Below are 16615 nucleotides of genomic sequence, written 5' to 3'. Positions count from 1 at the left end.
TAATGAATACAGTACTATACATGAATATGAAAAATAAAGAAATTAGTGAACATACTATATATAAATGTAATGGTACAGTAGGCCTACAAGTTCACATGCACTTACATAAACTTATAGTAGGTTCCTTAATTACATATGTACAATAGAAGGGGTTGATTGGAGTCTGCTACTGCTGGAAGAAGTCCCCAGCAGTAGAAGGTCCTGCAACAGGCTCTAAGGACTCATGGAGAATTTCAAGACTGACGAAAAAAATCGGAAAATCTGCCGAACGATCAGATATTTTTGTAAATGGGACTATTTCTCAAAACTGCCGAAATGTCAGATTTCCCAGGGAATTGGATGCCGAAGAATTGGACTTTTACTGTAATAGACAAATGTAAGGATGAACCCAAACTGTTTTATAGATTTGTCAATGGTAAACTGAAACAAAAGGAAGGAATCACCAAACTGAAAGTAGAAGGAGAGGTCTATAAAGATGCTGCAATGCAAGCTGAAATAATGAACAAATGTTTCCAATCAGTTTTCACTAATGAAAAGGAGTTTGTGGAAGGGGAGGGAGTGACTAGAAATGTGGTGATAAAAGATATTAAAGTGGAAGTACAGGAGGTGTATAAATTACTGGAAACTCAAGATGTAAGGAAAGCCCCAGGACCTGATGGAATCTCTAATTGGGTACTGAAAGGATGCAGAAAACAACTGGCGGATAAGATTCACAGTTTAATTGTGTTCTCTGGAAGAGGGGTAAGTGCCTCGGGAATGGAAGAGGGCCAATGTGGTACCAATTTATAAGGGAGGAAACAAGGAAGAATCCCTGAATTATAGACCGGTGTCCCTAACCAGCATGGTTGCAAAATTGTGCGAGAGAATCCTGAAAGATAGATGGATAAAATATCTGGAAGAGATGAATGTTTTGGCTGAGGGTCAGTTTGAATTCAGAAGTGGAAGGTCATGTGTTTCCAACTGGTTGAGCTTTTACTCAAGAGTGATTGACATGCTACAGGAGAGAGACAATTGGGTGGATTGTGTGTATTTGGATTTGGAGAAGGCCTTCAACAAGGTACCCCATAAGAGACTAATGTGGAAACTAGAGCATATAGGAGGACTGAAGGGAAACCTCCTGGAATGGATGAGAGACTTTTTGAGAGAGAGAGACAAATGAGGACAGTAATAAAGGACAGGATGTCTGGCTGGAGAGAAGTAACAAGTGGAGTCCCACAGAGCTTGGTGTTGGCACCAGTAATGTTTCTGATTTACATAAATAATATGGTAGATGGAGTGAAGAGTTATGCAACTCTGCTGATGATGCAAAGATGTTGAGGAAGGTAGAGGTTGAGGAGGACTGTAAAATGCTGCAGGAGGATCTGGATAAGATACACGATTGGAGCCGGATGTGGGAAATGAAATTCTATCTGTCTGTCTATCTATTGCCAGACGCCATAATCCTGTACGGGGTGGCCATTTGACTCTGAGTTATTTGTTTTACAGGGAGGGGCACTAACCCTCCACCAACCCACTTGACACGTAGGGAGCACGTATGGTTTGGTTATATGGGTACCACCCAGCGTTGTAAATGGTTTCTTGGCTTACAGGAAACCATTTGGCTTGTCACTCAATGTAAATCCACCTGTAACAGAAAGAAAAGCATTAAGTAGTGACAGGAAAGATGGGAGAAATAGGAAGAGAGGAAGGCAGGCACAGAAAAAGAATGATACAGGCTAAGGAAGAAGTAGGCTGCACTACATCAAGTGAGTGGATGATGGTTGCCACCACGCAAAGAAATGTAAAATATTGGTAATGGGTAAAAGTATCAAGAGGCTATCACTGAATTGCTTGATGAGTAATGAACCAGTCACAAAAGCAAGAGAAGAGAAAGATTTGGGAGTGCTGGTCCAGGGTAATTTGTCACCTGAAAAACATATTAACAAGATAGTTAGAGAGACTTATAAACCCTTGACTAACCTAAGAGTAGCATTTTATTACATGGATGAGGAGATGATGAAAAAATTCATAGTGGCCATGATCCACCCCAGGTTAGAATATGCAGCAGTAGTGTGGTCCCCACACAAAAAGAAAGATATAAACAAGATTAAGAGAATACAAAGAACAACAACCAAGATGGTCCCCAGTCTGGTAGATCTGTCATACAGAGAGGAGCTGGAAAAGCTGGATTTTCCTTCCTTAAAGGAAAGGAGAGAGAGGGGTGACATGATTGCAATGTTCAGGACCATGATGGGAGTACTGTAGATAAAGTTGACAGAGAAGATCTGTTTGTATGGGATAAGAGAGTAACAAGAGGACAGGGAATGAAATTGAAGAAGCCAAGCTGCCTGAAGGATATCAAGAAATATAGTTTTCCTTATAGATGTATAGACCTGTGGAATAGCCTGGACAAAGAGATCATCCAGCTTAGAAACTTAAATGAGTTTAAAGCAAAATTTGACTTATCGAGAAACAGAGATGGGACCCCACGAGTGTAGCTCATTTCCTGTATATCACAATTAGGTAAATAGTTGAGGGTGTGAAAGTGGATGTATGTGGAATAACTGAAACAAAATGGGGAGGAGAAAGTGTGAGAGAATGGGAGTATGGATGGGGAATATGTGCAGGAGTAGGTGAGAATGAGAGGGCAAAGGAAGGAGTATGTATAGTTGTGAGTAAAAGATGGAAGAAGAGCATAAGACAGTATGGATCAGTTGGGTCAAGGATTGTATGGGTATAGTTGAAAGTTGGAATACAAATGTGGGCAATTGTGTGTGTGTGTGCGCCATCGCAAGATCGTGCTAGAAGAGTGAGGGAAAAGTTCTGGACAAATGTAGAAGTGTACATGGAAAAGTTTGGAAGGAATGAGAGAGTGTTTTTGATCGGTGATATGAATGGTAAAGTTGGGAATGTGAAGGTGGATGGAATAGTTGGTGAGTGGGGTGTGCCTGCTGAGATAGATGAGAATGGGAGTGCATTAGTGGACATTTGTGCTGGGAGGGGGTTGGTGATAGCCAATACCCTCTTCAGGCATAAAATGATCCACAGGTATACATGGCGAGTGATGAGAAGAGTGGGAGGTGAACTGAATGAAAGGAAGGCAATGATTGATTATGTGTGTGTGGATGAAAGGATGCGAAGATGTGTAATGGATGCAAGAGTTTATAGAGGCTGGGGGAGTGGACTTTCTGACCACTACTTGGTGGTGGCCAGAATTAGGATTCAAGTAAGATGGAGGAATAGAAGAAGGGAAAGACAAGAGGAAGGAGTAGTTGCAAGGAGAGTGGAAAGGTTACAAGAGGATGAGAAAAAGGCAGAGTATAAGAGAGCAGTGGAGGAACGATTGGGCAAATATGAACTGGAGCAGATGGGAGACGTGGAAGGTGTGTGTAGGATATTTACAGAAGAAATATGTGCAGCATGTGATGTGGTGTGTGGAAGGAAGAGAAGACGGAGGGGGGTTCAAGGAACAGCGTGGTGGACTGAAGAGGTGAGACAGGCTGTGGCACAAAAGAAGAAAGCATACAATGAATGGATGAGAAATAGGGGCGTGGAAGAAGTTGAGAGGCGGAAGAGAGAGTTATATGTAGAAAGAAAGAAAGAGGTGAAAAGATTAGTAAGAGAGAGTAAGAAGAGAGTGGATGAGGAATTTGGAAGGAATTTGAGTGTAAAGTGGAGGGACTGTAAGAAAATGTTCTGGAAAGAGGTGAAAAGAGTAAGACAGGGTGGAAGTGAAGTTAGCAGGGGAGTGAAAGATAAAAATGGTATATTACTAGTGGAGAAGGGAGAAAAAGTGAGCAGATGGAGAGAACACTTTAAGGAATTGTTGAACAAAGAGGATGGAAGTAATGTGAGTATAAGTGGCTGGGGAATGGCTGGGAGAAGGAGGGAGGTGAGAAGACAGGAAGAAATCAGTAGGATAGAAGTTGTGGAAGCAACGAAGAAAGTTAAATCAGGGAAAGCCCCAGGAGTTGATGGAGTGTGTGGTGAAATGCTGATGCATGGAGGAGAGATAGTAGTAGAATGGATGTGGAAGATGTGCAGATTGGCCTGGGAGGAAGGTAGAGTCCCGGAGGATTGGAAGTCAGGTATAATTATTCCCTTGTACAAAGGAAAAGCCAACGGCCATGCCACGTTGAGTACACCGCTTCCCGTCCGATCAGCGAAGTTAAGCAACGTTGGGTCTGGTTAGTACTTGGATGGGTGACCGCCTGGGAACACCAGATGCTGTTGGCATCCCTACGTGTCAAGTGGGGTTGGTGGAGGATTAGTGCCCCTCCCTGTAAAACAATTAACTCTAACCCCTTGACCACCCCGTTTGGGATACATGGTGTCTGGCAATGGATGGATGGATGGACAAAGGAAAAGGGGAAAAAGAAGTGTGTTGTAATCATAGGGGCATTTGTCTTCTTAGTATGATAGGAAAAGTGTATGGTAGGATACTTATTGACAGAGTTAGAGAAAGAACAGAGAAATTAGTTGGAGAAGAACAGGGAGGCTTTAGGAAGGGAAGAGGTTGTGTAGATCAGATATTCATTCTTAGATCTTTAGTGGAAAAGTTTCTAGAGAAGGGAAAGAAGTTGTATGCGGCTTTCATGGATTTGGAGAAAGCATATGACAGGGTGGATAGACAAGGATTGTGGAAAGTATTAAGAATATATGGAGTAGATGGGAAGCTGTTGGATGCTGTGAAGAGTATGTACGATGGTGTGAAGGCTGAAGTGCGTGTGGATGGTGAACTAAGTGAATTTTTCTCTTTGAAGGTTGGGTTGAAACAGGGATGTGTCATGTCTCCATGGTTGTTCAATCTGTACATGGATGGGGTAATAAAAGAGGTACAAGGTAGGGTAATGGATGTTGGAGTGGCCCTGGTGAGAGAGGCTAGTGTTTGGAAACTCCCTGTACTGTTGTTTGCAGATGATACTGTGTTGTTGAGTGAAGATGAAGGGGAGCTGCAAGGCTTGGTGGATGAGTTTGGGAGAGAGTGTGTAAGAAACGGAATCTAAAGGTGGATGTAGGGAAGAGTAAAGTGATGGTCTTTGAGAGAGGTGAAGTCAGTGAATGTACAGCGAGGTTAGATGGTGAGGAATTGGAAAATGTGAGTACGTTTAAGTACTTGGGTAGTGTGATGAGTAAGGATGGAGGTTTGGAGGGTGAAGTGCTTGAAAGGGTACAGCAGGGAAGAAAGGTTGCTGGTTCTTTGAAAGCAGTGATAAGAAACAGGGAAGTGAGCATGGAAGTTAAAAAGTTACTACATGACAGTATTGTGATACCAACTCTAACGTATGGAAGTGAAGCTTGGACATTGTTGGAAGGACACAAGTCAAGAGTGAGAGCAGTGGAAATGAGTTATTTAAGAAGAGCCTGTGGAGTCACATGGAGAGACAGGCTGACGAATGAGTATATAAAGGAGCGTTGTGGTGTTGATGTGGATGTGATAGGAAGCGTTATGAGGAACACACTGAGGTGGTTTGGCCATGTGGAGAGGATGGAGGGTGAAAGACTGACGAAGAGAGTGTATGTGAGTGAGGTGGAGGGGGTAAGAGGGAGGGGGAGGCCGAGGATGAGATGGAGGGATGGGGTGGAGAGGTATATGAGAGAGGGGGGTATGAGTTGGGAGCAGGGCAGGGAAATGGGGGGGGACAGGGTGACTTGGAGGCGATTTGTTTGTGGCCACCCCAAATGGGATTGAGGCGTCTGGCAATAGATAGATAGATAGTTAGGTAAATACATACACACTATCTCTCTCTCTCTCTCTCTCTCTCTCTCTCTAGCAGTGTTCCATCAATGAAATGATGTTTGCAGTTTGCATAATGTTTACTTTTTATGGTACAAGAGCTGTGAGCAGAAATTTTCTTTTATTTCAGTTAATCTTCAGTAATATGAATATTATTGGAAAATATACACAGCTTTTTTATAGCTGCTTTTCTCTGACTTTAAGGTGCTAAAATTGATTGTTACTTGTAAATCCAATTTTGTTCAACTTGTGTATAGTATCTGTTTGTCTGTCTATAGCCAGACACCTTAATCCCATAAGAGGTGGCCACAAACAAATCGCCTCCATACCCTACCCCCAACTTACACGTCCCCTTCTCACATATACCTGGTTTTTTGAGACACTGTCCTCATATTGCCCCATCTACTGCATTCTTTCGTGTTATATTCAATAAATCACATATTTATATAGACTGCACTGACATAAGTGAGTGTAAATATTACAAGTAAATTAGGAATGTGAGAACTGAAGGTTGCAGGCAGTTTGTCTGCACATATGAAAAATACTGGCATCTTATAGAAATATACTGTATAAATATATATTAATATAATAAACTACCATGAAGCACCTCAGTTCTTTTGGCTTTTTATGTGCATCTTTCTTTTAAAGAAACCATAAAGGGATAACTGTACTACACCTTTATAATTTAAAATGTTAAGACACACCAATGTACTTAGAAGTAAGTATCATCTTTTCCATTGGCCACATAATAGGAAACAACATAAAGCACATACAGTAACTTTTGTGCGTCCCTAAAAGTACTCAACACTCAGTCATTAAATAAGTCACCAACACACAACATTTCAGCTTCCGAATCTACTGTAAGCCAAATCTTGGTAATTATTGATATAAGAAATGCATGATTTATGTAAACATCTGATCATTACCAGTAGCCATAAAATGAAATAACCTACTTAAAAGTATGTAACATTTTGATCATTAGCGTACTACAGGCCAGACCAGCCTACAGAGTTAAATGCATAGTTGTAAAAATACACACACATTTACGTACAATACACAAACACACACGAGCATATACACCATTTACATTCATAGACCCACATGGCTACCGCACTTACACACCACCAGTCCACAGTATAACTCTCTTTCAGCTCACTTATTTTGCTTACACACCACCAGTCCACAGTATACTGTCTCTTTCTCAACTCGCTGATTTCGCTCACACACCACCAGTTCCCGGTATACCTCTCACTCAGCTCACCGATTTCACTTACACACCACCAGTCCACAGTATACCTCTCTCTCAACTCACATATTTCACTTACACACCACCAGTTCACAGTATACCTCTCTCTCAACTCACATATTTCACTTACACACCACCAGTCCAGATTATACCTCTTTCTCAACTCACTGATTTCAGTATTCATTTCTCCCCCACCCCTCTCGTGCTTAATATTCTGAGCCTTTATTGGTTTTCAGTAAGACTCATCTTTATTATGATGCAAAGCAGTGTCGAGGTAACAACACTCACAAAGAATCAGGCTGAACAATGAATGAGGTCTTCAGTAAAAGGCATTTTATTTTATTTATTTATTTATTTTTTTTTTTATCTGTATCCAATATCCTGATGCTGACCATAAAAATTGGTTTCAGTTAGGCAAATTGTATTGGTTGCAGCAATACATTAGGGAAGTGTTCTCTTCATTGCTTATGTAATAATGCTAAACATAAACTTTCATTTTATATTGTGGATGCCTAGTTTTCTCTTTGCTGAATAAAATTGCATGTGAACAGCTAGGTTTGACCAGGTTTGTGATTGAGGTCAAGCCTAAATACCTGATGGAGACATTTTTTTATATTAAATGAATATCTGGATGTGTTTGATGGATTAGGATGCCTTGAGGTAGCTACAGTAAAATTGTAAGTTGCAGATGTTACCCCCTGTAGCTCACACTCCTAGGAAAATACATGTAGCTCAAAGAGATAGGCTTAAGAAGGAGTTAGCTCACATGGTAGGCTGAAGGAGTTACATCACATGGAAAAACTTGGAGTGATTGTTAATGAAAGTAGATGCACAGACCGGGTTAACAGCATGGATGTCATTGACAGCATTAGTAAACTGCATACCACATCTGTTTGGATGCAGGAGACCTAAATCAGTCCTAATGAGATGCAGTCAGAGAAACCTGAATCTGAACCTTAACAAGATAAAGTTGAAAACTAATAAAGTTGAATACATTGGTCATTTTCTGACTGAAAATGGTACTGACCTAGAGAAAGTGGAAGCTTTTGTCAAGTTTCCTACCCCATTCGTGGCACCATGTAATAATCCCAAGGATGAATATAAAACTGGAGTGTGCTGGCTAGGCTTTTTATTTGGGATCTGCTTGTTCAGTACAAAAACAAACTCAAATCCTGGCAGTAGATAGTGTGTACTTAAAGAAAGTTCAGTAGCAATAATTATAATAATAATGATAATAATAACATAAGTAATTATGGTACTAAATAACATCCATCATCCATCCATCATCCAATCCTATGTTGCTCTATGAGGAGCTTAAGAGCCCAGGGCTAGGCAGGTTGGTCCTGACATTTAAGATGAGAATGACCAGTCTCACTCATCCCCGAGTGGCATTACATGACCAATAAACCCCAACCACCTCTTGCATATAAACCTGCACCAGCTCAATCCGATTGGAGCTCTGTAATTACTCACTAAACCACCACGTGCCATAATTTGGTTATATGGTTAATCATGCAATGTAGTAAATGGTTTCCTGGTGTACAGGAAACCATTTGGCTTGTCAGTGTAGAGTCACCCATAAGCAGAAGGAAGAGGAAAGAATGAAGGAAAGAAAGACAGAAGACGAAGGAAGGAAGAGAGGAAAGGGTAGACACCCAGAGTAGCACAACGTCAATTGAGTGGATGATGAGTGCCCCCACCTGTACTGTTATAATCATCACAAGGGGGAGAGGGTAATTTCAGGCCGAGTTGGAGTAAAAAGGGGAGGAAACACATGTATTTTACACTGTACCGTTATAGATGAACGTACAATACACTACTTACACTGCCACTCCTCGAATAGGCTGTACAATGAGTTGGCTTATTCATTGTCACTCAGCAAAGATAGCTTCTGGTGTCTGTGTTTCCACTTCTGGTATAAAGAGTCCTGAGCTGCTGGGGGGGAGGATTTTTTTTTTTTTAAATATTACCTCAGCTCTGTGTTTTATTTTTTTGTGCCAATATTAACATACGGATGTGAGACTATGGTGTGGCATGAAAATGAAAAGTCAAGAGTAAGAGCAGTGGAGATGAGACTGCTGAGGAATGTATGTGGAGTGCATAGGGTGGATAGGATACGAAATAATGTGATTTGTGAGGGATGTGGAGTGAGGAGTCGGTTGACACCAGAATTGAAGAGTGCTTACTGAGATGGTATCATGTGGAGAGAATGGATAACAAGAGAGTGGTGAAAGAGGTGTATCTGAGCGAATTCGAAGGAGAGAAGAGGCGAGGTAGGCCAAGGAGAAGATGGAGAGATATGGTGGATGAGTGTGTGAGGAAGAGAGGTTTGGAAGTCGGTGAGTCTAGGGAACTGACAGGAGATCGAGCTGGCTGAATGAACGTTGTGAGAAGTGCTTGATCAGGGGTGTGGCACCCCTTTATTTAACATGGCGGCATCCAGATTGACTCTATTGGATATGATTGTGTGAAGCTACAGAACGTGGTGAATGTTTTTGGCATATCCAGTAGAGCCAGGATTCCGGGGGCTTGAATAATGAGTGAATGGAAGTGTGGCCCATTGGAGCGGGCAGATTTAGGCTGTCTGGACATTGCTACTTCTCACCCTACCCTAGGGTGGAAAAGGAGGTCCGGATGATGATGATGAATGATTTCCATGTGTTTTAAAATTTTTCAATGGTCTTTTTTATTGGAAATGCCTTATTTTGCCATTTTCAACACTCTCCTCCTCCATCCCATGGTGGGAAAAAAGGCATTCTGTCAAAAAATGGCGTTCTGTCAAAAAATGGCGAGAAAAAAAATGACTGAAACACATGAAACCCAGTTTTAAAATAGAGTGTATAAAAAAATGACCTGTTGCTGGTTCTGTGAAAGCAGTGATAAGAAACAGGGAAGTGAGCATGGAGGTGAAAAAGTTACTACATGACAGTATTATGATACCAACTTGTAACGTATGGAAGTGAAACTTGGACGTTGTTGGAGGGACACAAGTCAAGAGTGAGAGCAGTGGAAATGAGTTAATTAAGAGGAGCCTGTGGAGTCACATGAAGAGACAGACTGACAAATTAGGATATAAAGGAGCGTTGTGGTGTGGATGTGGATGTGGTAGGAAGCGTTATGAGGAACACACTGAGGTGGTTTGGCCATGTGGAGAGGATGGAAGGTGAGAGACTGATGAGGAAAGTGTATGTGAGTGAGGTGGAGGGGGAGAGAGGGGGGGGGGGCCGAGGATGAGATGGAGGGATGGAGTGGAGAGGTATATGAGAGAGGGGGGTGTGAGTTGGGAGCAGGGCAGTGAAATGGCAGGGGACGGGGTTACATGGAGGCAATTTGTTTGTGGCCACCCCGTACAGGATTGAGGCATCTGGCAGTAGATAGATAGATAAACCTTACTTAACCCTCTCCATCCCGACGTTTTTGGATTTTTTTTTTTTTTTTTTTTTTTTTTTTTTTTTTTTTTGCCCAAACATCTGCTTTTGGTGAGAAACATCGAAAATTCATAGAGAAATCGCTCACCTGAGGTTTAAAATACGCGATTTAGGTACAAGTACTTCCTTACCTGACTGGGTTTTCTAACAGGCTGGCACCAAAGAAAACGAGTTCTATGGGAGGGTAACTATTTTATCCACTCATAAACAGTATTTATTTATTTACTTGGTACGAATTTACTGTATATGTAGTACAAGAGTATATTGGTTTTCAAGCAGTAATATAGGCATTATAAGCATTGTTTCACTCACTAACTCATCACCATTCATGACCTTCTTTTTCCCACATTACCTGATCATCATTTCTGACTGTTTCTTCCTCTAATGCTATGTAAACATTGTCCTCCACATTGTCATTGATTGGGGAATCACTCTGCCCCTGAATGTCTTTATTGGCCAGGTCACTGGTAACAGGTGAATTGCCGAGACAATGGCGTGCAGGGGGGGGGGGAGATTATGCGGTGTAAGGCATTGTTCCTGCTTAGCATCTTGTAGAGGAATACAGGAAAGTGTCCCGTGTATACATGCCAAAAATCACTTGCGAAAATTGAAAATTGTGCAAATTAGGGACCTTGCAAAGTTGCCGCGTTAATTCACGTCGCCGGGACGGCGCGGGTTAAATCAAGAGGGGAGGATGCACCTCCCACATTCGCCTCATGACATTAACCCCTAAACCGCGGGGTTGTTTTTGCTTGACTTGCGTGTCTCGCGGGCATATTCGCACTCCGACAGACTCTCTAAAAATATTTGCGAAAAATCAGTTATTAGTCCTAGAACATTAAAAATACATATGTATATGGCACATACCTTCAGCTTTCTCCTGGGATGTTTGTTGAGCCTTCGTCGAGTACCGTAGGACTTGTGGAGACCTCTGAAGTTGGGTAACAAAATCTCCACTTTACGCTTCCTGACAACCCGTAATATGATTACCACAGCCTGATATTATCGCTAGAAACACTATTCTATGATTCTCAAATAGTTTGGAATCCATACTCCAAAGAAAAAACACTGTGAAAGCAATGAAAATTACGAGCGCATATGACCTAACACTTATATATATCTACAGTCTTTATCCATAAGTTTCCTTCAGTAATAGTAGTTTATTGTCACTGTAGGCATTCAATTTCTCTTTCAGTAAAATACGTAGCATTCACTTTCTCATCCTGTATACTAGCGTTGAGAGTGAATCTGTCACTTTCACTTCCACTTTCATAACTCATAGTATTCATACATGCTAGAGTGAAACTTTCACTTTCATTACTCCTAGTATATATACTCATATTCTTATATTACTACTCCTTTACGTTTTTATTTACATTCTCTATTTTATTTACATTATTTACTTTTCTATTTTGTTTTACACTGTTATACACTGTCACTTGCAGTAACTTATAAAACTATTTTCCACTGTTCACTTACATTTACATCCATTGCTTTCACTTGCTCTTTACACATTATTTACACATTATTTACATTTCCACTTGCACTGTTTTACTCACCAGAAAGATCGTAGTCACTGTCTGTTATTTTCATTGACAAATTAGCCAGATGACATTCCACAGCAGTCACTTAGCCCTTTACCCCTTTCCACACAAGGTTTAGTAGGGGGTAGAGGTCACAGGGCCCTTTGCATGGGGCTAAAAAGCGGCGGAATTGGACATGCGCGAATCCGACATGGTTTCACCTTGAAAGATGACAGTAAACTGAATACAGTGTGCTGGCTTAGGGGGAGTGCAATGCTGCCAATGTCAGCATGGTGACAGCTGCTAATATACTGTATATGCTATGAAATGATTGGCAGGAAATCTAGACAATACATGATAAATTAGGTAGTTCCAGGTGAATGTAAATATCACTTAGGCTTCTCCCTTCCTTTCTTATATATATTTTTATTATGAGAATAGATTATACGGCATATTTCAAGGGGAAATAAACAGCGAAAATTAACGAACGAATGCATGTGAGGTGTTGTCAGGTGATAATTAGCCAATTCCAGGTGTATGTCACTATCACTTATCTTATTTCTTTTTTGTATATATTATTTGGTATAAGAATAGGGCATAGGGCTTATTTCAATGGATGAAATCAGTGGAAAATTCCAAGGAAGATTTACTTCGCACGGCCGGGCAGGCGAGAGGAGAGGAGGGTAATGGAGGGGAGGTAGGGAGGGGAGTCAAGAATGGGGAGAAATGGCTAAATTGTCAACAATGGATGGGAGTACAGATGAGATTAGGAGTGCTGACTAGTGCTGGACATTGGCAGTACTGATAGATGATACAAGCCCCCACTTGAAAGTCCGGGCAAATTCAAAATAACACAGAATCACGAAAGTGACGCCCCGCGGTATGATCCCTTGCTCCCAAGCGTCAAGAAAGTGACGCCCCGCGGTTAAATGGTTAACCATCCCCATCACCACTAAACCTAAGACGAGGATAGACTGTATCTGCCAGTGGCCACAATAATATAAAGAAGACAACCTCTGTCTTAAGAAGTAAAGCTAAACACAATCAAGTAACATTCACCAAACCAAATTAAAGTAGGTTACACTTGCTGTTCTTATTGGAGGTATTACTCTTAACCCCTTAACCGCGGGGCGTCACTTTCGTGACGCTTGGGAGCAAGGGATCATACCGCGGGGCGTCGCTTTTGTGATTCTGTGTTATTTTGAATTCACCCAGGCTTCCAAGTGGGGGCTTGTATCATCTATCAGTACTGCCAGTGTCCAACACTAGTCAGCACTCCTAATCTCATCTGTACTCCCATCCATTGTTGACAATTTAGCCATTTCTCCCCGTTCTTGACTCCCCTCCCTACCCTCCCTCCATTACATTATTTACAATTCCACTTGCACTGTTTTACTCAATAGAAAGATCATAGTCTTTCTTTTATCAATTGTCAGCCCTTTACCTCTTTCCACACGAGGTTTAGTAGGGGGTAAAGGTCACAAGGCCCTTTGTATGGGGGTGAAAAGTCCCTGAAGCTAGGAAGAGCGAACTGACGTACCTCCACGTCAGAAGATGAGAGTGAACTGATAAGGGTGGGCCGGGGTGGTGGCCTACCTAGGGAAATTCATTACTACCAATGTTAGCCTCTTGAAACAGCTATATATAGCAGTGAAATGATTGGCAGGAAATCTAGACAATGCATTATAAATTAGGTAGTTCCAGGTGAATGTAAATATCACTTAGGCTTCTCCCTTCCCTCCTTATATGTATATTTATTACGAAAATAGATTATACGGCATATTTCAAGGGGAAATAAACAGCGAAAATTAGCGAACGAGTGCACGTGAGGTGTTGTCAGGTGATAATCAGCCAATTCCAGGTGTATGGCACTCTCACTTACCTTATTTTTTTCTTGTGTATATTATTTGGTATAAGAATAGGGCATAGGGCTTATTTCAATGGATGAAATCAGTGAAAAATTCCAGGGAAGATTTACTTAGCGTAGCATGGCTGGGCAGGCAAGAGGATAGGGTAATGGAGGGGGGGTAGGGAGGGGAGTCAAGAACGGGGAGAAATGGCTAAATTGTCAACAATGGATGGGCGTACAGATGAGATTAGGAGTGCTGACTAGTGTTGGACATTGGCAGTACTGATAGATGATACAAGCCCCCACTTGGAAGCCTGGGTGAATTCAAACTAACACAGAATCATAAAAGCGACGCCCCGCGGTATGATCCCTTGCTCCCAAGCGTTACGAAAGTGATGCCCCGCGGTTAAGGGGTTAAGAGTAATACCTCCAATAAGAACAGCAAGTGTAACCTACTTTAATTTGGTTTGGTGAATGTTACTTGATTGTGTTTAGCTTTACTTCTTAAGACAGAGGTTGTCTTCTTTATATTATTGTGGCCACTGGCAGATACAGTCTATCCTCGTCTAACGCGGTTTTCCCTAACACGAAAATGGTCTAACATGGTACAATTTTCCGAAAGCAGTATCCCTTCTAACATGGCCATTGATGAAGCTAACACGGTTTTTTGAACCAGGCGGGCGGTGATGAAATGTTTTCAACGTCTACAGTCGTATGCACACCGAACAACTGAGCCAACGTAAGTAGTCGCTCATCACTCGCAACTTTGCCAGACAAGCTGCTGCTGAACTCCAGAAAGAGGATATCCAATGCCAGCAGGAAGAAGAAGCCATGGATAACATACGAGTAGATGGTGATGTGAGAAGTGTTATAAATGCTATTGACTTTGAAGGATTTTAACCAGTGTTCTCCCCTCTACCTCCTCTCTGGCATAGCATGTCTCCTCTTATCCTCCCATAAGGTAAATAAAATGTGGCATTTAACTGTAATGATACTCTTTTATAATTTTTTGAACCATATTAGTGCTCTCTAGGAGGTTAACCCCTCCGTGGCCGCTGCAGTCAAATGACGTTTAGCCAATAAATGGCCGCAGGCGTCATTTGAGCGCGGCCTATAAAAAACTGCCAAAATTTTTGGGAAGTGAACGAACATTCTGAACGTCTTTACATTGACCTACACTACACTCTCATACACCTCATCAAGCAGTTCAGAGCCTGCTGCTGTGATGAGTGGATTTTCGATTTTTTCGCTCCTGGCCATTCCTAAACAAGCACTACTACACCCATTATCTCGACCCAGGCAGAACATAATTATTATCTTTGTCCTCTCTTGTGAAACACACACAACCACCTCCGTGGCTCAGTGGGTTAGAGCGCTCCGCTCTGGCCGAAGGGTTGGAGGATCAAATTCACCCAAGGGTCATTGTTAGACATCAGGAAGGGCATCCGGTCATAAAATGCTACATGCTCCAGTCCAAAAGTCCTCTACCCAGAGGCAACGCCTTAGCCCTTCGGGGATACCTGGCATAAAACCAAATTATTTTTTTTATTATTATAACCACCTATTTACGATTATAAAGTAATACAGGCACATACAAAAAAGACATGATAATACAGTAAGTGAAAAATACATTTTTTTCTTGGTATCTTTACCTATTTGCTCAGGTTTGCAGTAATGGTTTGGATCATTAGATGCAGTGCAACTTGTAGAAAACTGTGAAAACCTTCGGGAAGTGAACAAAAATCTGGGACATGAGACTGACCTCGACTTCACCCTCTCACATATTATCTGTCAGTTCACCACCTGCTGTCGTGAAGAGTGGATGTACGATATTTTTGCTCGTGGCCATGCCTAATAACACATAGTTACACCCATTATCTCGACCCAGACAGGAAATACAATCTTTTACCTCCCATGCAAAACACACACAACCACCTTGTTTATGAGACAGCAATGTATATTGCAGAAATAACAAGGTAAAATGATAAAGATGAACATAAAATGATAGAGAAAGATGAACATGATATTACGGAAAAAATACGTTTTCCCCCGTCTGTAAACGTATTTATTTCTGCTTTGTATCTGTATTTGTAATAATTAGACTTATTCTTAGTTCTGAAACTGCGTTATGATTCTATTTTTAGCCATGCTCGTGCTGTGGGAGCTCGAAGTTGTGACAACTTCCATATTGCTAATCGGATCTGACCCTCCACTTTATTCTCCCATGGCAGAGTCTAGCCTTGGAGGACATGCATTTTTCTCATATAGGACTGAAAATTCAACTTTTTAGCTCCCTTTTCCAAGCATGGGCACAGCGATAACATAAAAAATAACTCAAAACTACCATAAACATATTTTATATGAAAAAATGAAAAAGAATTCATAACACTTTTTTTTTTTTCCAGCCATTCCTAACAGATTATGTACTGAAATCATTCGATATCATCATCTCTCATATATGCACAACATTTCAGCATCATCCACATTGTTTTGGGTGGTAAAAAAAATAAATAACAACACCTGTCCAGTTCTTTGAAAGCAGTGATAAGAAACAGGGAAGTGAGCATGGAAGTGAAAAAGTTACTACATGACAGTATTGTGATACCGACTCTAACGTATGGAAGTGAAGCTTGGACGTTGTTGGAAGGACACAAGTCATGAGTGAGAGCAGTGGAAATGAGTTATTTAAGAGGAGCCTGTGGAGTCACATGAGAGACAGGCTGACAAATGAGGATATAAAGGAGCGTTGTGGTGTTGATGTGGATGTGATAGGAAGCGTTATGAGGAACACACTGAGGTGGTTTGGCCATGTGGAGAGGATGGAGGGTGAAACACTGACGAAGAGAGTGTATG

General features: G+C 41.4%; 1 protein-coding gene and 1 non-coding gene across 2 annotated transcripts in view; both read left to right on the top strand.

The window, feature by feature from the left end:
• Positions 1-16615, top strand: part of scny (ubiquitin specific peptidase 36) — a 210321-nt gene that overhangs the window by 20063 nt on the left and 173643 nt on the right. The gene's annotated exons all lie outside the window — the stretch shown is intronic.
• On the top strand, positions 4097-4215 carry LOC145402475 (5S ribosomal RNA). Its single transcript, XR_013897775.1, has one exon. It is a non-coding gene; the product is annotated as a 5S ribosomal RNA (ribosomal RNA).

This window comes from Coenobita brevimanus, chromosome 57 (assembly GCF_032717465.1).
Source record: "Coenobita brevimanus isolate Jiangsu-jjx chromosome 57, ASM3271746v2, whole genome shotgun sequence".
NCBI lineage: Eukaryota > Metazoa > Arthropoda > Malacostraca > Decapoda > Coenobitidae > Coenobita > Coenobita brevimanus.
Note: the sequence above shows the minus strand (reverse complement) of the source record. Positions and strands in the feature narration are given on the sequence as shown.